Source organism: Bos grunniens, chromosome 22, assembly GCF_055505025.1.
Source record: "Bos grunniens cultivar Pamir isolate PY7600 chromosome 22, Bosgru_T2T1.0, whole genome shotgun sequence".
Classification (NCBI taxonomy): domain Eukaryota; kingdom Metazoa; phylum Chordata; class Mammalia; order Artiodactyla; family Bovidae; genus Bos; species Bos grunniens.
In genome coordinates this window covers 30327155-30343412 of record NC_141186.1, presented here as the reverse complement: position 1 = coordinate 30343412, position 16258 = coordinate 30327155, and the positions used below count along the sequence as shown (strand labels likewise).

The 16258-nt window shown below is 43.8% G+C and overlaps 1 protein-coding gene across 8 annotated transcripts in view; it reads right to left on the bottom strand.

Moving 5' to 3' along the window:
• Positions 1-14440, bottom strand: part of FOXP1 (forkhead box P1) — a 721956-nt gene extending 707516 nt beyond the window's left edge. For all 8 annotated transcript variants that reach the window (XM_086366737.1, XM_086366736.1, XM_086366748.1 and 5 more), the window contains exon 1: positions 7921-14440. The gene's annotated coding sequence lies outside the window, so the exon portion shown is untranslated. The remainder of the gene's footprint in view (positions 1-7920) is intronic.
• Positions 14441-16258: the final 1818 nt, after the last annotated feature.

Below are 16258 nucleotides of genomic sequence, written 5' to 3'. Positions count from 1 at the left end.
GTTCTTGCCTGGAGAGTCCCAGGGATGGCGGAGCCTGGTGGGCTGCCGTCTATGGGGTCACACAGAGTCGGACACAACTGAAGCGACTTAGCAGAAGCAGCAGCAGCAGAATGACATGAGCGTGGACATTTTAACATGCCTATTTAAGAAAAGGAAAGCCTAAATCCAGTTGTAATGACAATGTTTTAATTATGTTTTCAGATTTATAATTTTAAACTGCCAATAAAGTGACTTCTTTAAAACTTCTTCAAATTAAGATCATGGCATCCAGACCCATCACTTCATGTCAAGCAGATGGGGAAACAATGGAAACAGTGACAAACTTTCTTTTTTGGGTTCCAAAATCACTGCAGATGGTGACCGCAGCCATGAAATTAAAAGACGCTTGCTCCTTGGAAGAAAACCTATGACCAACCCAGACAGCATATTAAAAAGCAGAGACATTACTTTGCCAACAAAGGTCCATCTAGTCAAAGCTGTGGTTTTTCCAGTAGTCATGTATGGATGTGAGAGTTGGACCATAAAGAAAGCTGAAAGCCAAAGAATTGATGCTTTTGAACTGTGGTATTGAAGAAGACTCTTGAGAGTCCCTTGGACCGCAAGGAGATCACACCAGTCAAACCTGAAGGAAATCAGTCCTGAATATTCATTGGAAGGACTGATGCTGAAACTCCGATACTTTGGCCACCCGATGTGAAGAACAGACTCATTGGAAAATACTCTCATGCTGGGAAAGACTGAAGGCAGGAGGAGAAGGGGACAACAGAGGATGATATGGTTGGATGGCATCATCAACTCAATGGACATGAGTTTGAACAAGCTCTGGGAGTTGATGATGGACAGGGAAGTCTGGTGTGCTGTGGTCCATGGGGTTGCAAAGGGTTGGACACGACTGAGCGACTGAAATGATTGAGACAGAGTACTGTCAGGATATATTAAAGACAATAATGACTCACCAATTGGAAATGTGATTCTCATAGACTCATTACAGCATAGATCTACACCCTGCTCTCTAAGATACAGACTTTTGATTCTACACTCTGTTTATCTACCAGCTATTATCACTTGAGTATGAAATATTCATAAGGGGGCAGGAAGGTGTTTCTATGGGAACAGAACATAAGGGAGTTAAGTTTTGTAATGAGAAAAGAGAAGAGATAGGAACATGACTAGGGGAGGCCAGAGTAGAGAATATTCCAGAAGTGTTGCAAGACTTTGCTGTTCAACATGTGGTTCATGGACCAAACACATCATCTGGGAGCCCGTCAAAAATCAGAATCTGAGGCTCACCCCTGGTTCATGGATCAGAATCACTATTATGATCAGATGCCCAGATGATAAGAGAAGCTCTACTCCAAGGGTCCAGCCTCTGCTCACTTTAGGTGAAGAGGAGTTGGTGGGGGGTGCTATGGAGTAGAAAATGAAGTTGTAAGAGATGGGAAAGTACCCAAGTGTTTGCCTAAGAGGTTATCCTGTCTGATCAGTTAGAAAAGATCTCTGCTGCGGCATGCTGAGCAGGCTGCGGCTGCGGCTGCAGTGTGGTGGCCATCTGTGCATCAGGAGGAAAGGAACACTGTGCAGGAGTGCGGACCAGTGCAGAGCCTAAGCATGGCCAGGTGTTTAAGTGAGAGAGCCAGTCTCAAAGATCAAAGGCAAGCCGATCATAAATGAGAACATCTTACCCACCAAACCCAGGCCCTCGGAATGGAGAGAGGGTGACATCTGAACAGACCAGATGTTACCAGCCAAGGGCTCCTTAGAGCCCAGAATAAACTCACCTCAATAGCTCTGTGGCATCAAAACCTCATTATCTGCCAGGCTCACCACTAAATACAAACACAGTTTCTACCAGCAGATGGGGAAAAGTGCATGGAGGCCCCAAGCTGTCCCTGTGGTACATGGGTAGGAATTAATTAGAGGACTGACACTGAAGCTTCCAAAAGTAAGTTCTCTTTTGTGGATGACCAGGGAATGTAGTTTTTTGGAAAAAGCTGGGTGAGCACTCTGCATTAACCAGGCTGCGGTCAGGCAAAGCACCATCTCTGTGGGCCTGAGATGGGCAGGCAAGTTATTTTTGTACAGAAGCCTGGGTGGTTTAGATCTGGTACCATGGCCTTGTCCATTCCACCATCCACCCAGCGGCCTCACAGGGACATGGGCATTTTACTAACTTGTGAATTTTCCACAAGTACAAGCCAGTATTCTCTTAATTGCCCCATGGAGATTTCCCTAAATACACTGAAACAGAATAATTATTATTGTTATTTTACTTTCTTCTTCTGGATGGCACCTTTCATATATGCCACTCCAAGAACTATTCTGAAATGATCCTATTAATCTTTGCAAAATTCCTGAGAAGTAGGTGGTAGTTTCTCTACATTTCTGGAGGAGAAGGGAGAAATGGAGGGAGATTGAAGGTTCAGGGGTAACAGAGATGGGGCAGAAATGGAAACCGGGATCCTGAACTCTCTGAAGTTCAAAGTTGTTCAAGTCACCACTGCCTAGACCAGGGCCTTCAGTACAAACTTTTTATTCAGATCCTGGTGCCGGCCCTCGCTTGTGGATGTGTCTTCGAGTAAATGACTTAGCCTCCCTGGGTGTCAGCATCCCTAACGCCTCAATGACACACTGCTCGGGGCAGGCTCTAAGTGGACACCCTCTTGTGCTGGGTAGCCCAGCCTCTGGAGTCTACCCTCCAAGGTGCTCTTCAGCTGTTTTGTGCAATGAAAGCATCAGTGGCATTTTGGGGGCACGGAATGAAGCAGAGACTCTGAGATCCGGTTCTACAGCTGGACCTTGACTCCAATTCTTCCTAAGTCTTAGGACTAAAGCACTGACCCTCTATTTCATTATCTATAAAATGGGGCTGGTGATGATGAGTCAGTGAGATAGTGCAAACAAAGGGCCTGGCGTTAGTAGGTGTTCAGTACAGGTTATACAAAGAGAGGGGTTAAGAGAAGGAGCCTGCTGTTGGATCGCCTACATTTGAATTCTGGCTCACCATCTCTAGCCAACTGACCTCAGGCAGGCTGGTCACCTCACCTCACTGGATAAGGAAGGTTTCTGTGAGGCTTACCGACATTCACAGATGTAATTTACAACAGATTCCAGCACAGAATTCGATAAACATTATTAATCATATTATGATAATTATATAATTTCTTTAATTTTATCTAGGGGAGCCATGAAGACCAACCTCCACTCCCAAGGAAAGAGATTACCCTACAATTTGAGGGTGATGTGGAGGGGAAAACAGCTCAATATCAGACCATTTTCCCCCAGTAATTGGAAGAGACTCTCAGTTAGATGGACTTCCCTGGTGGCTTAAACAGCAAAGCGTCTGTCTACTATGCGGGAGACCCAGGTTCAATCCTTGGGTTGGGAAGATCCCTTGGAGAAGGAAATGGCAATCCACTTCAGTACTATTGCCTGGAAAATCCCATGGACAGAGGAGACTGGTAGGCTACAGTCCATGGGGTCGCAAAAAGTCAGACACGACTGAGCGACTTCACGTTCAGGTCCTTGGTTAGACAGCACTCCCTCCGGCATCAAAAGGGCTGCAGGATGCCACTCACACTGGCTAAGCAATGCTGGGCAAGTCTTTCCATCTTTCTCTCATTAGCAAAATAATGGTAATACACTAATGATGTTGATTTGTTACAAAGGTAACTTGAACTAATGTATACAAATGTCCTTTGTCAACTCTTACATGCTACCTACATTTGAATGGTTATGAATCCAGAAACACACACTTTAAAAACACACATGGATTTGAAATTTCATTTGAACAAGAGGAAACGAAACACTTTTTAATGTGTGCTTTTATTTTTCATTCCTTTGAATATTAATAAAAAAAATTTAAAGCTCCTGTCTCAGGTAGAAGAAGAGGGAAGACACTTTAATTTCCGGTGGTGCCAGCACCCTGGATTTGGGCTTCACCCCCAGCTGCTCTCAAACCAAACCAACAACCAGTATGTCCACCCACCCAGGAGACTCAAAGGAACTCTGGATTTCTCTTTGCTGAGCTTCCTGTGGGTACTTCAAAGCCTAGAGACTCTGCAGATGTCTTGGTGGTGATGTCTCTTTAGCAAACACATGGGAAATACTCCAATAAGAGAGAGACCAGCTCCACAAGAGGAAATTTGGCAGCAGAAAGAGAGGGAAGTGGGCTTGCAAGTGGAGCTGATGAGCACAGTTGCCCAGATTCATTTCTCAGACATAAGGCGCACATTTGCAGCTGGGGTCTAATCCTTCATTTCACCTCCAGCACTTCAAGCAAGGAAGTATTTCTAGCCTGTGAGTAGTCAAACCCAACCTGACTAGAAAGAATTATATTCCATACTTTACCATTGGCAAGACCCTCCCTGCAAACTGCTACCTGCATGGAAAGATACGTACAGGAGGCTTGAGAACAGTACCCTTGAGAACGGGGAGAGGGCAGCCAGTAGAGGATGTCTCATCGCCCATCCAGTTATTTCCAAATTTGTGTTTCTTTGCCATTTTTGATTCTCCTCCCAATTTCCCTTAACATAAAGTCAGGGACATTTTTACTTTGAGCAGCTCTTAAGCCTTAACACAGAAAGTAAATCTTGACTTTCAGGAAAGTTCTTTTGTGTATTAAAATCTGCTTTTTGAATCAAGCAGCAGCTCATCATTTCAAAACAAGAATTTACTACAGAACAACCTTACCTAAAAACCTGGACATGGACTGTTAAGAGTCTATGCAGGTGGCAAAGCCAACTGCTCCCAGGCTATCAGCTGGGCCCCAGGGGCTTTTTTCCAATGGTGGGTTTGGTCCATTCCATGCCTGGCACACTCTCCCTGGGCATCTGTCGGAGGCCATGCAAGGCAAGTGGCCTAGACTTAACCAGGGATGAGGACTGCAACTATAGGCCAGAGCCAAGCCCCCTCCTCCACTGGGGAACCAGATCCGCGGAACCAACCAGGCCTTCACCTAGGAGATGCTCCATGGACTGGCCTAGTGTTCAGCCCTGGTTGTTTTATACTCCAAAGATCCTTTGAATACTGCTGACAAGCCAGCGGCTCTTTTCAAGTGACAATCAGAGTCTCATCCTTACCAAGTCTAATGGGCGGGACAGACAAACAGGCAATCTTCCACAGACTAGCTGTGGGCTCTATGGGGAAAGGTGTGTGGCTCTAAAGAGAAAACAGGGGGAGGGGAGGGAGGAGGAGAGTGCTGCCAGGGCCCCTGGGTGGTCACTCACTTCCAGGGAGGGGCAATGGGAGTGGGAAAAGGAAACAGGAGGGTATCCACAAAGAGCTGGAGACTTCGCTCCCCGTGGGTTAATCAAGGAGTCAAGACTTTATTCTTATTGCAACTGGGAGCCACTACATCACCCAGTCCCAGCCCCTTGGCGTCTAAGCTTATGCTAATTGGTAAAATTTACTGAACCTGATACAGTCAAGAACACTTCACAAAATCAGAGCAATGCCCTTATCATCTTCTCTGCAGCTGAAAAAAGGAAAGCTTTGCATTTAGGTAACTTGCCTTACATCATCTAGCTACTGGGACCTGAGGCTGCAGTGGTATTTGTTACCCAGTATCAATACCCTTGTCAATACCTTGTCTGGGAAGCCACCACCATGACTTCACTCCTACATTAGGGATGGGTGTGTTAAGCCTGTTGCTGTCCACGATAACTAACTCAGGAATAAGAATGAGAACCAGTTAGTCAATGGTACACAACCTTTGGACTTAGTGGGATGCCAGAGAGAGAAAGTAAGGGAAAAATCTGTATTTCTGGACTTAAAACTGGAGGATGCAGGTTTAATCCTGAAGAACGAAGACAAAAGAAAAATAAGAACCAAGATAATAGGTCTTCTGGATCAAACTCTGCCTGAAGCCATTTCTTCACAATTTTCCAGTAACATTATTCATATTTTTTTTTAAAGACAGTCTGAGCTCATCTTCCTGTCATTTGAAATGAAGTAGTCCTCATGCAGTGGGGCTTATGGTGGTCCTCTTGCCTTGCACTCCTAATTTTTTTTTTTTGTACTCCTAATATTTTAAGCCACTGAAGTTAATTTGGCATTTTGCTTAATTTGTGAAGCTTTTTCTCAGTGAAAATTTCAGACTTGGAATAAACAGAATTCAGAAAACAAAGGCAGAGTAGAGAAGAGGAATGTGTTATTTAAACAACTGCAAAATTAAAATTGCCTAGGAAAAAGGAAACGGGATGTGGAATATGGGGAATACGGTACAGATTCTGCTCTGAGGCTCAGCAGCTCTGTGACCCCGGGCAGGGGACCCTTCCCCTCTAAGCTTCAGGACCCCAGCTATGAAATAAGTGTCACTACATAGGACCCTGATTCAGGTCAGTGACTGCTTCACAGGCTGCTCTTGAATCATCAAAGGCTGACCAGCACACATTTAGAAAGCCCATTCATCTACAAAAGTAAATGAAGATGTATCTTCCAAGGAAGTCCACACCTACAGTATCTGGCACAGAGCTGAAAAAGTTTCAAAAAAAAAAAAAGTGACATTGCACTTGTGCCCACAGAGGTGGGATTATGTAACTGCCAGCTTCTAGAGGACCTAACTTGTACCAGATATTGGAAATCTCTAATGGCAGCCCTTGGAGAGGGTCTCCAGACTCATTTGAGTCCTATTGTGCTCAGGAAACAATACATCACCACCTAGCCGACTGAGAGAGAGGACTCTTCTCCGAGCTCACTATCCACCACCGTGGAATCTCTCTACATCAAACCCTTACTAGAGTTCCCAAAGCACAGCTGGTCTTAATTGTTTCTGGAGGACTCCATCTAGTTAACTGGGAGGAGGCCGGCAAGGATCGCAGGAAACCACATTGGTTATTTTATCAGGCTTGAGCTGAGGGGCTACACATAGGTAGTGACTTAGAAATAATGTGATGAGCTGAGTGCTTTATTTCCTATTCTGCTACAAATTAACCTCAAAATTGCTACAGCTTTAAAAAACAGATACTTTTGAACCCATGCAGTGAAGAAAGTATCTCTAAGAACTGGAGGTAAGAAGTGGATCACTGTAATAGACTTTGAACACAAGCTGGTTTTTTTGTTTTTTTTGGTTTTTTTTGGTCACACCTTGCCACATATGGGACCTTCCTTCCCTGACCAGAGATCGAACCCAGCACCTCCTGCATTAGAAATGTGAAGTCTTAACCACTGGGCTACCAGAGAAGCCCCTGCAAATTGCTTTTAAAAACCAGCGTTTGGTCCCAGGTGAATACATTCTGTCCCCCAGCAGCTCAATCTAGGAACTCATTAGTTATTTTTCGTCTGCAACATGAGATTTAAAATTTCTTAAAACCCGAAACACATAAAATGAAATAGACAAGAGAAATGGCAACAGATATTCATTAGAACAAGCATATGCTATAACTATCCCTGGAGGAGGGCAGGGCACCCCACTCCAGTATTCTTGCCTGGAGAATCCCATGGACAGAGGAGCTTGGGGGGTTACAGTCCATAGGGTTGCAAAGAGTCAGACATGACTGAGGCAACTTGGCCCATGTTACAACTAGGCGTCAAGGATGCCTTTCCACGAGCAGAGAGTGCCTACTCCGCTCTCTGGGCCCCGAGGTCCCCGCAGTCCCCACAAAGCACTCACACCACTTTCCCTTTGACCGACTCATCTAAGACATTCTAGGGCTGCCTTGTCTAAGGGCTCCGCGTGGGCAAACACTCGCAACAGCCACTGAGGAAACCCAAATCCCGAGAAGATGGCAGCAAGTCCCATTTTCCCACTCTCAGAAGCCGGCACCTTCTCCAGCTCCAGCCCACCGTCCAGAAGAAACTGTGAATAGCAACAACGCTGGCCCCGGACTAGAATTCAGCGACATGAACCCAAGAGGCATAAGCCGTTCGGGAAGACGGCACACAACACTGACAAGCAAAAGAATGAGACGTAAAACCACAAACCTCCACTGAAGTTTCTTCAGGGGCAACCATTTCTGCTTCTTGGTGGGAAGACGATGCAAATTTGTCGATTCGGGTGAGGGTCGAGTTCGTTTCTTCTTGGGGGTGGGTGGGAGGAAGCGGTCTAAACTCTTTAGGTCCAAGGGAGTCCCCCAGGGTTCTCTCTGCCTTCAAACCGCCACCTCCCGAGCAGAGTCAAGAATGCAGAACCACGCTGACGGAGCGTAACGGTCAACGTAGTCAAACACGCGGACGAGACACGTGCTGCTCATTAATCACTCGTTACCCGCACCACCTGTGGGCAGGCGGCGGCGCTCCGCCAGGCTAATCGCGTTGCTTGGCTGCCTCCTTTTTCCAATACAGTGTCCCTTACTTTCTGTACAGCTCTTTGCCTTCTCCCCTTGCCCCAACTTTGGCCCAGTTTTCTTGCGTTATCTTCAGATATTCATAAACACTGTTATTTCCTACTAATCATTTAGGAATAAAAAAGGTGACCGGGGATGCGGCCAGCTACCATCATTATTGTTCACATTTGTTAAAAATGAGCATGCATTAGTTTTATCCTAAAGGAAAAAAAATTTTTTCATAAAACAAAAGGTTTTTGGACTCTACTTCAGAGTGTGATTAAAAAAAAAAAAAAAAAAACTGGCCAAATACCTTAAAAAAACAAAAAAACCAAACCAAAACAAAAAACCCAGAGTAACTTGACCAAAACACTGCAAATATCATGAGACATTAACATCAAAACCTACACAAGAAGAGCGCTTAACAGTTTGTCACGAGCCTTTATGCATAATTTTTTCATTGACTCCTCCCACCCAGTGATAGGGGCATTCATCTTTCCTGTTACCCAGATGAGCAAAGGAGGCTCAGAAGTCAGGCAGCTCATTCAGAGTCACAAAACCGGCAGGCTGCGGTGTAGGGAGATGGGAAATGGTCTCAATCCAAACAGAGTGCTCTCTCCAGCCACAAAAGCGATCCCCTAGGAACGGTACATGGGTTTCTCAAGATGGGATGTCTGATGGGCCTTTTGATAAAGTGGCTCCTCCATTCAACCAAGAGCAGAGCCTCAGTGTTTAGCACTGGGGGTGAGGTGCGATGTGAAAATGCCAAGTTAGTGCCAGCCTGGCAAGTGACACACACACACTCATACACACACACCCCAGAATGAGCCACGGGCCATAGAGGGGTGGGGAGTCAAAGAAATTCAGGTATCTCCTAGATTCGGAGAGAGGAGGGCTCCACTCAAGATGGAGAGATCAGAACAGGCTTGACGGGCAAGGGGACCTGGGCTCCCCCTCAGAGCACCAGGAAGAGGTGAGCAGGACGTGATTGCGGTGCAGGGCTAGAGACATGAGAGTTTGGCTGCTGCAGCTGGGAGCCCACATGTCAGAGGGCAGAGGTGAGGGTGGCGCTGGAGCTGCCTCACAGGGGCAGGCAGAACCTCTGTACAATTTGCTCATTGCGGGAATCTCAAAGACAGCTTTGAGTGATTAAGGGTCCTGGAATGAATGCTACAGACATTTTGAAAACGACCTGTCAGGATCAGAAAGATACTTGGAGGAGGGATCTTCAAACCCAGTGTCATGAGAGATGGTCCCACATGACCCCACTTCACTCTGCCCACATGTAGCAACCATCAGTCGACACTGGGGCTGTGGGCCAGCAGACCCTACAAACTTATAGAAGGGGAACCAACAGTGTGTAGATGTGTATGTGTTGCCTCCATTACTACAGGGGAGGAGGGAAAAAACCTTCCCAGACCTCTTTTCAAAATTGTGATCTCGAGGTATGAACCCTTTATTTTGTGAAGGTATTTTGGGGAAAGCGTAAAACTGGCCCAGGACAGTCAGGGGACCATATATTGTGCAACAGCAATTCTTCTAAATTTAGAAGGCAGAGCAATCACAAGAAGGATGCAAGCAGTGTCCTTGGATGCCCCACAGAACAGGCGGATGACAAAGCTGCTAAGAGGGGTTTGCGTTGAAATCCTGCGCTCCCCGATTTAGCAGAATGCTTCTCTCGCTCTCTCCCTTGAGTGGGTTGTCAGAGCAGACCCACAGCAATTGCATTTTGAAGCCCATTCCCTTACCTTGTCTTAGGCCTGCTTTCACAGGTACATAAATCCCCCGGACTTGGGGAATTTCCTTTCTAACCAGGTAGAAGTCAATTTCCTTATCCAAACTCAGGGCTATATCTAACATTTGCCAGATATCACAGACGGATTTCTTTCTTCCTTTTTTAACCTCATCTTCACAGCAGAAACATAAAAGGGGAGATCTATAAACATTTCAGATTCATAATATACTACTTCCTCTTGGTCTTTTTAAGCGGAAACTTTGCTCTTGAGTAAAGGTGAGCATCTACTAAGAAGTCATTTTCTCTGTCAGGGGGGCTCGCCGTTCACTGGGTCGCAGCTGAAATGTGTTTTAATAAGGCCTTTCTCCTTTACAAGCTCGGCTGGCTTTCAGCTCGTCCCACAGCCGCAAGCGGGAGGAAGATGCCTCTCAGATATCCTTTTGTTACTCTAATCAGAGCCAGAAGGGCTGTATTGACTTTCGGGCCTTGGGGAGTTGTAGTTCTTTTGTATCCATCTCATCCAAGAAATCAAGTTTGATTAATTTGTCATCAAGGAAAATGTGTGATCAGCTCAGAGCCAGGCCTTTGAAGAGGAAGGATGAACTTGGGCTTGCAAAAGTCCAGGTCAGCGGGCAAAACAGCAGTGGTGCCGAATCGAACAAGTTCTTCTCAGAGCTGCCTGTTCTCATTTAAAAGACTTTAAAACAAAACAAAACACAAAGCCTTTTCCACATAAACATTCAGGGTTGGATTGCTCCCTGGCCAGGGTCTCTTTTTGTTTACTTTAATTTTGAAAATAGAGTTATCAGGGCTACAAAGCAAGACCCGGAGAACACTGAGCCGTGCCACAAAGCGCAGGGGTGGAAGGATTTGACCTCCTGCCAATCTTAAAAGACCACGGAGAGTGGGAGAGCCGAGAGGGCTGAACTCGGTGTCAGCACGTGCTTCTGGAATGAATAATCGGAGGGGTCTCCAGCTGGGTCATGGGACAGATGCTCATTTATGATGCTCTGGGCTTGTTAACCTGCACTTAGTGGAGTTCCCAAACTGCTGAAAATGCATAAGGTAGCGGCCCCGAGATATTATTTAATCCGAGACTTAGTGTCATATTTCTTGTTCAGATGCTATATATGCTTTATAAGGAATTACAGGCTTTTAAAAATGACAGAGTAAGCAATCTTTAGACATTCCACAGTGTAAGAATTCCCATATTTAACATGTTGGTGCACAGGCCGTTTTATGACAGTTACCCCTCAGGTAGAGACATAAAGACAGTGAATTACTGAGCAGAAGTCGAGGGCTCGCTTGGCTTTGAAAGATGTTTGAAAAGCACCAACAAATTATAAACAGCCTCTGTGGTTACTGAATTCATTGTCAAAACTATTATTAGAGAATTTTAAAACAATGCTGAGATTAGAGAAAACACTCAGCTTTAGAAATCTAAGGATATTTTAGGGTAACATTCAAACATTCCTTCATTCAAACATGCATCGAGTTTGCAGTATGTGTAGGCATTCGGAAGTCAAACATATTTAAGAACCATTTCCTGTCTTTCTTACCATCTAGTGTTCAGAAGTTTCAATGATATTTACCCATCCCCTGAACTGTAAGCTCCTCAAAGAATGGATGATGTCTTGTTTATTTTCTTATCCCCAGTGCTTGGCATGTCTTAGCTGTTCAATACATACTAGCTGAATGAATGAGTCAATATCCTATATAATCCTTATCTCAGTTATATTAATGCCTATCAATGTGTCTTTAAGGTATCCAGGATTAAAAAAACATACCTATTATTTAGGGACTTTTTGGGAGCCTGCTACAGGCTTCATCCCAGGTCACGTCTGCAGGCCTGCAAGCCACACTGGACAATACGAGACTAACACAACACAATGTTCCTCAGCCTGGAAACATTTTAATCAACTAAACTTCCTTTTTATATTCCTGAGTAATGAAGACAATCACGTCCTTAGAAAATAATTAATTGGAAAGTTCATTCAGGTTTTAAATGGGTTCATGGCAAATGGACTCAGAAGCCAGGTATAGAGTTCAAGTGAAGAAGGTAGATCTGTTTTTCCCAATAGGGTGTCATGAGGTAGAACGATCAGTAAACAAGCGGTTGGGAGACTAGTGAGTTTGGCCAGTGTTGCCATCAACAACTTACAGGACCTCAAACAGCTAAGGCTGGGCCAATCCCTTAAGAGGAAATTGTGAAAGTTTCACTGGATCAGCTCCATTCTCTGTACTGGATGAACTTCATGGATACAGCCAACCTAAGGAAGTATTTACTACTGCTTTGCAGAGCAAAGTACTGAGCTGGGTGCCTAACTATGCTGTTTGCGTTGAAGAGGCTCCACCTTCTTCCTTCCTAGAGATGAGGAAACTGGGGCTTAGAGAAGACAAGTGACTTGGTCAAGACACAAGTTCACGGGATCTCCATCCAGTAACAAATTCCAAACTAAGCCCCGTGCATGCTGTCCAGTCTGCTTCCCTTCTAGAGGCTCACACCCAAGCCTGAGTCAGGCATCCCAGAGGGGTTCAACCCAGAGAGAATCCCAGAGTCTCCCAGCAAAATAACCAAACGTTTTTACCAGGATGCTTAACCTTCTGGTCAAGGAATCAAGTTCCATCATCTCTGCTCTTCTCCTTTGCAGTCTCTGGTAGAAGCATTTGCAAACACAAATAGTTAAAGGTCACGTCAGAAGCAGAATAGGGATTCTGCATGATCCATCTGTGCTGGGATAATCCAGAATTGGCCATGAATATGTGGAAGGGCCTACACTACACCAGTAATTCTTTTTCACCTGCCATCCACACCAGTCAAATGTGTTATTCTTGTACATTCTTTGGAGAAGAGTGTGAGGCATGTGCATCCACAGATTGGGCACTCAAGCGAGGCAGGAAAGCAAGCCTCGAATATAAACTTTTTAAATTCCCAGTTAAAATCTTGAGAAAATAAGCAAGTGGGTGGTGCATCCTAGTTATAAACTGGTTGCAAGTCAAATCTGCTCATGTGGAAATGATGAAGAGAAGCAGATTAGAAAACGCGTCCTTTTTTCCACAGAAGGTAGGGAATGAAGGAAAGATCACTGATTTTAACAGCCACAAGATTTAGGGGTCTGCCTGCAACTTTGCCACCGACTGTTTTTGTGACCTTACGCAAATTCTTTATACTCTCTGGATCTGGAAAACACTGAACTAATAAGGCGAGTGACTTTTCCATCTTTTTCTTCAGGCTGTAGATCCTTTCCTTTAGAGGCAAACTCATACAGAATCTCAGACATCAGACACATTATCTTGCCTCTCTGAACCTCAGTTTCCACATACAGAAAGTTGGGACAACAATGAGATCTACCTCTTAGAGTTTCGGAGTGAAGGACATTCATTAACCCATGTGATTAGAGTGCATGGAACTCCATACACGTTAGCTATTATTTTCAGTGATATCATAGCTATGACCAGAGCAGCATACCTCAGAAGGAGCCTTCCAAACTCTGCCCAACGGCTGACTTGTAGGTAGCAACTGTTTACGGAGTGTCACTCTACACTTACCTTTTGAAGGGCTTATAAATAATTTTTCTGAACTCAACCTTCTCAAGTATAACGGAGCTTCTGTACACAAAAATATAAAGTAAGGTTTATCACTTGGGTGATAAAACCAGAAAGAAATGCAAGGAAGTGTTACTGTAAGTCGCGGTAATGGTTATTTTAGTGGGGAAGGTGGGGGCCGTGACCAGGAGGAGACTCGTGACTGGGGCTCCTGAGGTAGTTGACCCAGTTCTATCCCTCAAGATGGGTGCTGTTAGAAGGATATTCCCTTGGTAACAATTCACTAAGCTATACATTTGTGTTGGGTGGTTTTCTATATTCTTGTTTTACTTTACAATAAAAAGGTCTTTAAAGTGATGTTTCATAAAACACAATCAGTGAGTACATAAATACACTTACTGGCTTCCAAAATGTTAACGTTTTGCCACACAATGCACGTCAGTAGGGATGTGTTATTGTTTTACTAGACTTTTAAAAATAAATTTTACAATAGGAGCTTTGTTTGCAGTATCTAAAAGTATTTCTGTAGAACCAGCCACCTGGGGAACACTCTTTGAAAGAGAAGGGACTTCTGTTAAAATTTTATTTATGGCTCTGTGATTTTTTTTTTAAAGATACACTCTGAAAATCAAAGTCTTGTCCTTCAGAACTTGACTATCTTCACAAAACACCAACCATGTTTGCCTTAAAAGGGGGCATCCTGCTTTAGGGCTGAACCTTCACTTCCATTATTTTCCACTAAGTCACAAAACCCCAAACTTTCCTAGGACCTGAAACCTTCCTCTAGGTCTGTATTTTTTAGAATTCTATGTGTGCAAAAAAAAAAAAAAATGATTTAAATTTCCTGAACGAGAGGAAATCAGGGAGTAAAAGCTTGTCCACATCTTTGAAGCTGGGAGGAGCACACACATTTAACCATACCATCTGTGCAAATGGTACCAGAGTTCAGTATGCTCATGACTGGAAGGGTTTATGATTTATGCTTGCTAGTTAAATATGCTTATGATTTAAACTTATTTTCTCTGGCAAGAAATACACTAGTCAGCACCACGGCCAAGCCAGATGATGGGAAATAGATACATATTTCAATGATACACATTTTAACTTGCTGAGCCTTGTAAATGCTACTGTTTTCTTTTTATAACAAAAGACCTACCTTCCTGTAGGATTCCAGAGATTTTTAAAAACTACATTCATTAGCAAAAGCAGTTAAAAATTCCTTAACAGCAGTTACTGCACTAAAAGAGTCACTGGTGTTGGTCTTGAAAACACTGTATTTTAGGTGGGAAAGCAGAGCCTGTGCTTATAAAACTACCAAGAACACATTCCACAAGTGCATCGATAACTGCTAGGTAATAAAACGCAGACTGATACACGACTGCAGTTATCAGACTCAAACGGAAGAGGAGATATGAGGAAATCTCAAAGCCTTCAGAGTGTTATGCCCTGTCCCTCAAAACCTGCATGAAATTCACTGGGTTAAAATTAATTGGGCATCATATACATAATCCTGAAAATTGTTTGCTTTACAGGGAAAGGTAGGAAAGTCTGCAGATGAATGGGAGAAAATAAGAGTTTGCTGCTTTTCATGACAATCCCAAGCCCCCTAACTCCTTGATATTCTCGAACAGCCTAACTGAGAAAGGAATATGAAAAAGAACAGATACATGTATATTACTTTGTTGCATACGCAAAACTAACATGACATTGTTAATCAACTGAACTCCAACATGAAATACAAAGTTAAAAAGAAAGAGTTTGCTGCTTTCTTCTGTTTGTTTTTAAAGGGACAGGGTAGCTCTAAAGCACGAGTAAATCTACTTGGCTAAATAAGGATCAACTGAATCTTATGGGCAAATTGGGGGACAAAAAAGGAACAAGCATGATTGGCTTATTCTAAAATGAAACCATTCTTGGCAGAGGGTTAAAAAAAAAGAATGCAAGTAAATGAAATGTGTTTTCTAAGACACCAAGATGAGCCCTATCACCAAATATATTCAAGAAGGGAGTAGAATAAACAGAGATACTGCTTCCTGTCAGAGGACCACAGCAACGCACTAGGGTCAGATACCATGCTCACGCACATTCAAACAGGTGGACAGAAAGTTGCAGTAGGTGCTGGAATAAACAGAGTTTGACAGTCAATGCATATATACCTGGGACCTTCTTAAGATGAAGCAATGTGGTTAAATAACATCGCATGAAATTCTAAACCTGAGGGACTACATTTCTATACTATAGAACCTAATTACAGCATAAAAATTCACGGCAACAGATTAACAAAAATCTCGATGTGAAGTTCTACAAATTAACGGACGCTTAAACAAACCTCACGAAGTTCTAACTTAAAAGACAGGAGTGCTAATTCACAGCAGTATCGTCCCAAATTAGAAAACGGTAAGAACTTTCTCATGAAAAGGCCAAACATGTGCACTAAACACATAAATCACTACACGTTTTCAAGTAAGAAAGTTACAGTCTAGTCTTACCTGATGGCTGCCAAAGGCTGGAATAAAAATTACTGACTTAGAGATGCAACTTTCACATGTATCCGAAACATCAAACACAACACACAATATAAAATCAAAAATAACTAGAACAGAAAACTCTTCAGTCTGACCTTAAAAATACTGAGCAAATCACTAGATGAAGCCAGATCAAAAGGAAGGGCATTACACCAGCTTGTAGCCATATGTGAAGGGGCCCCAAAAGCACA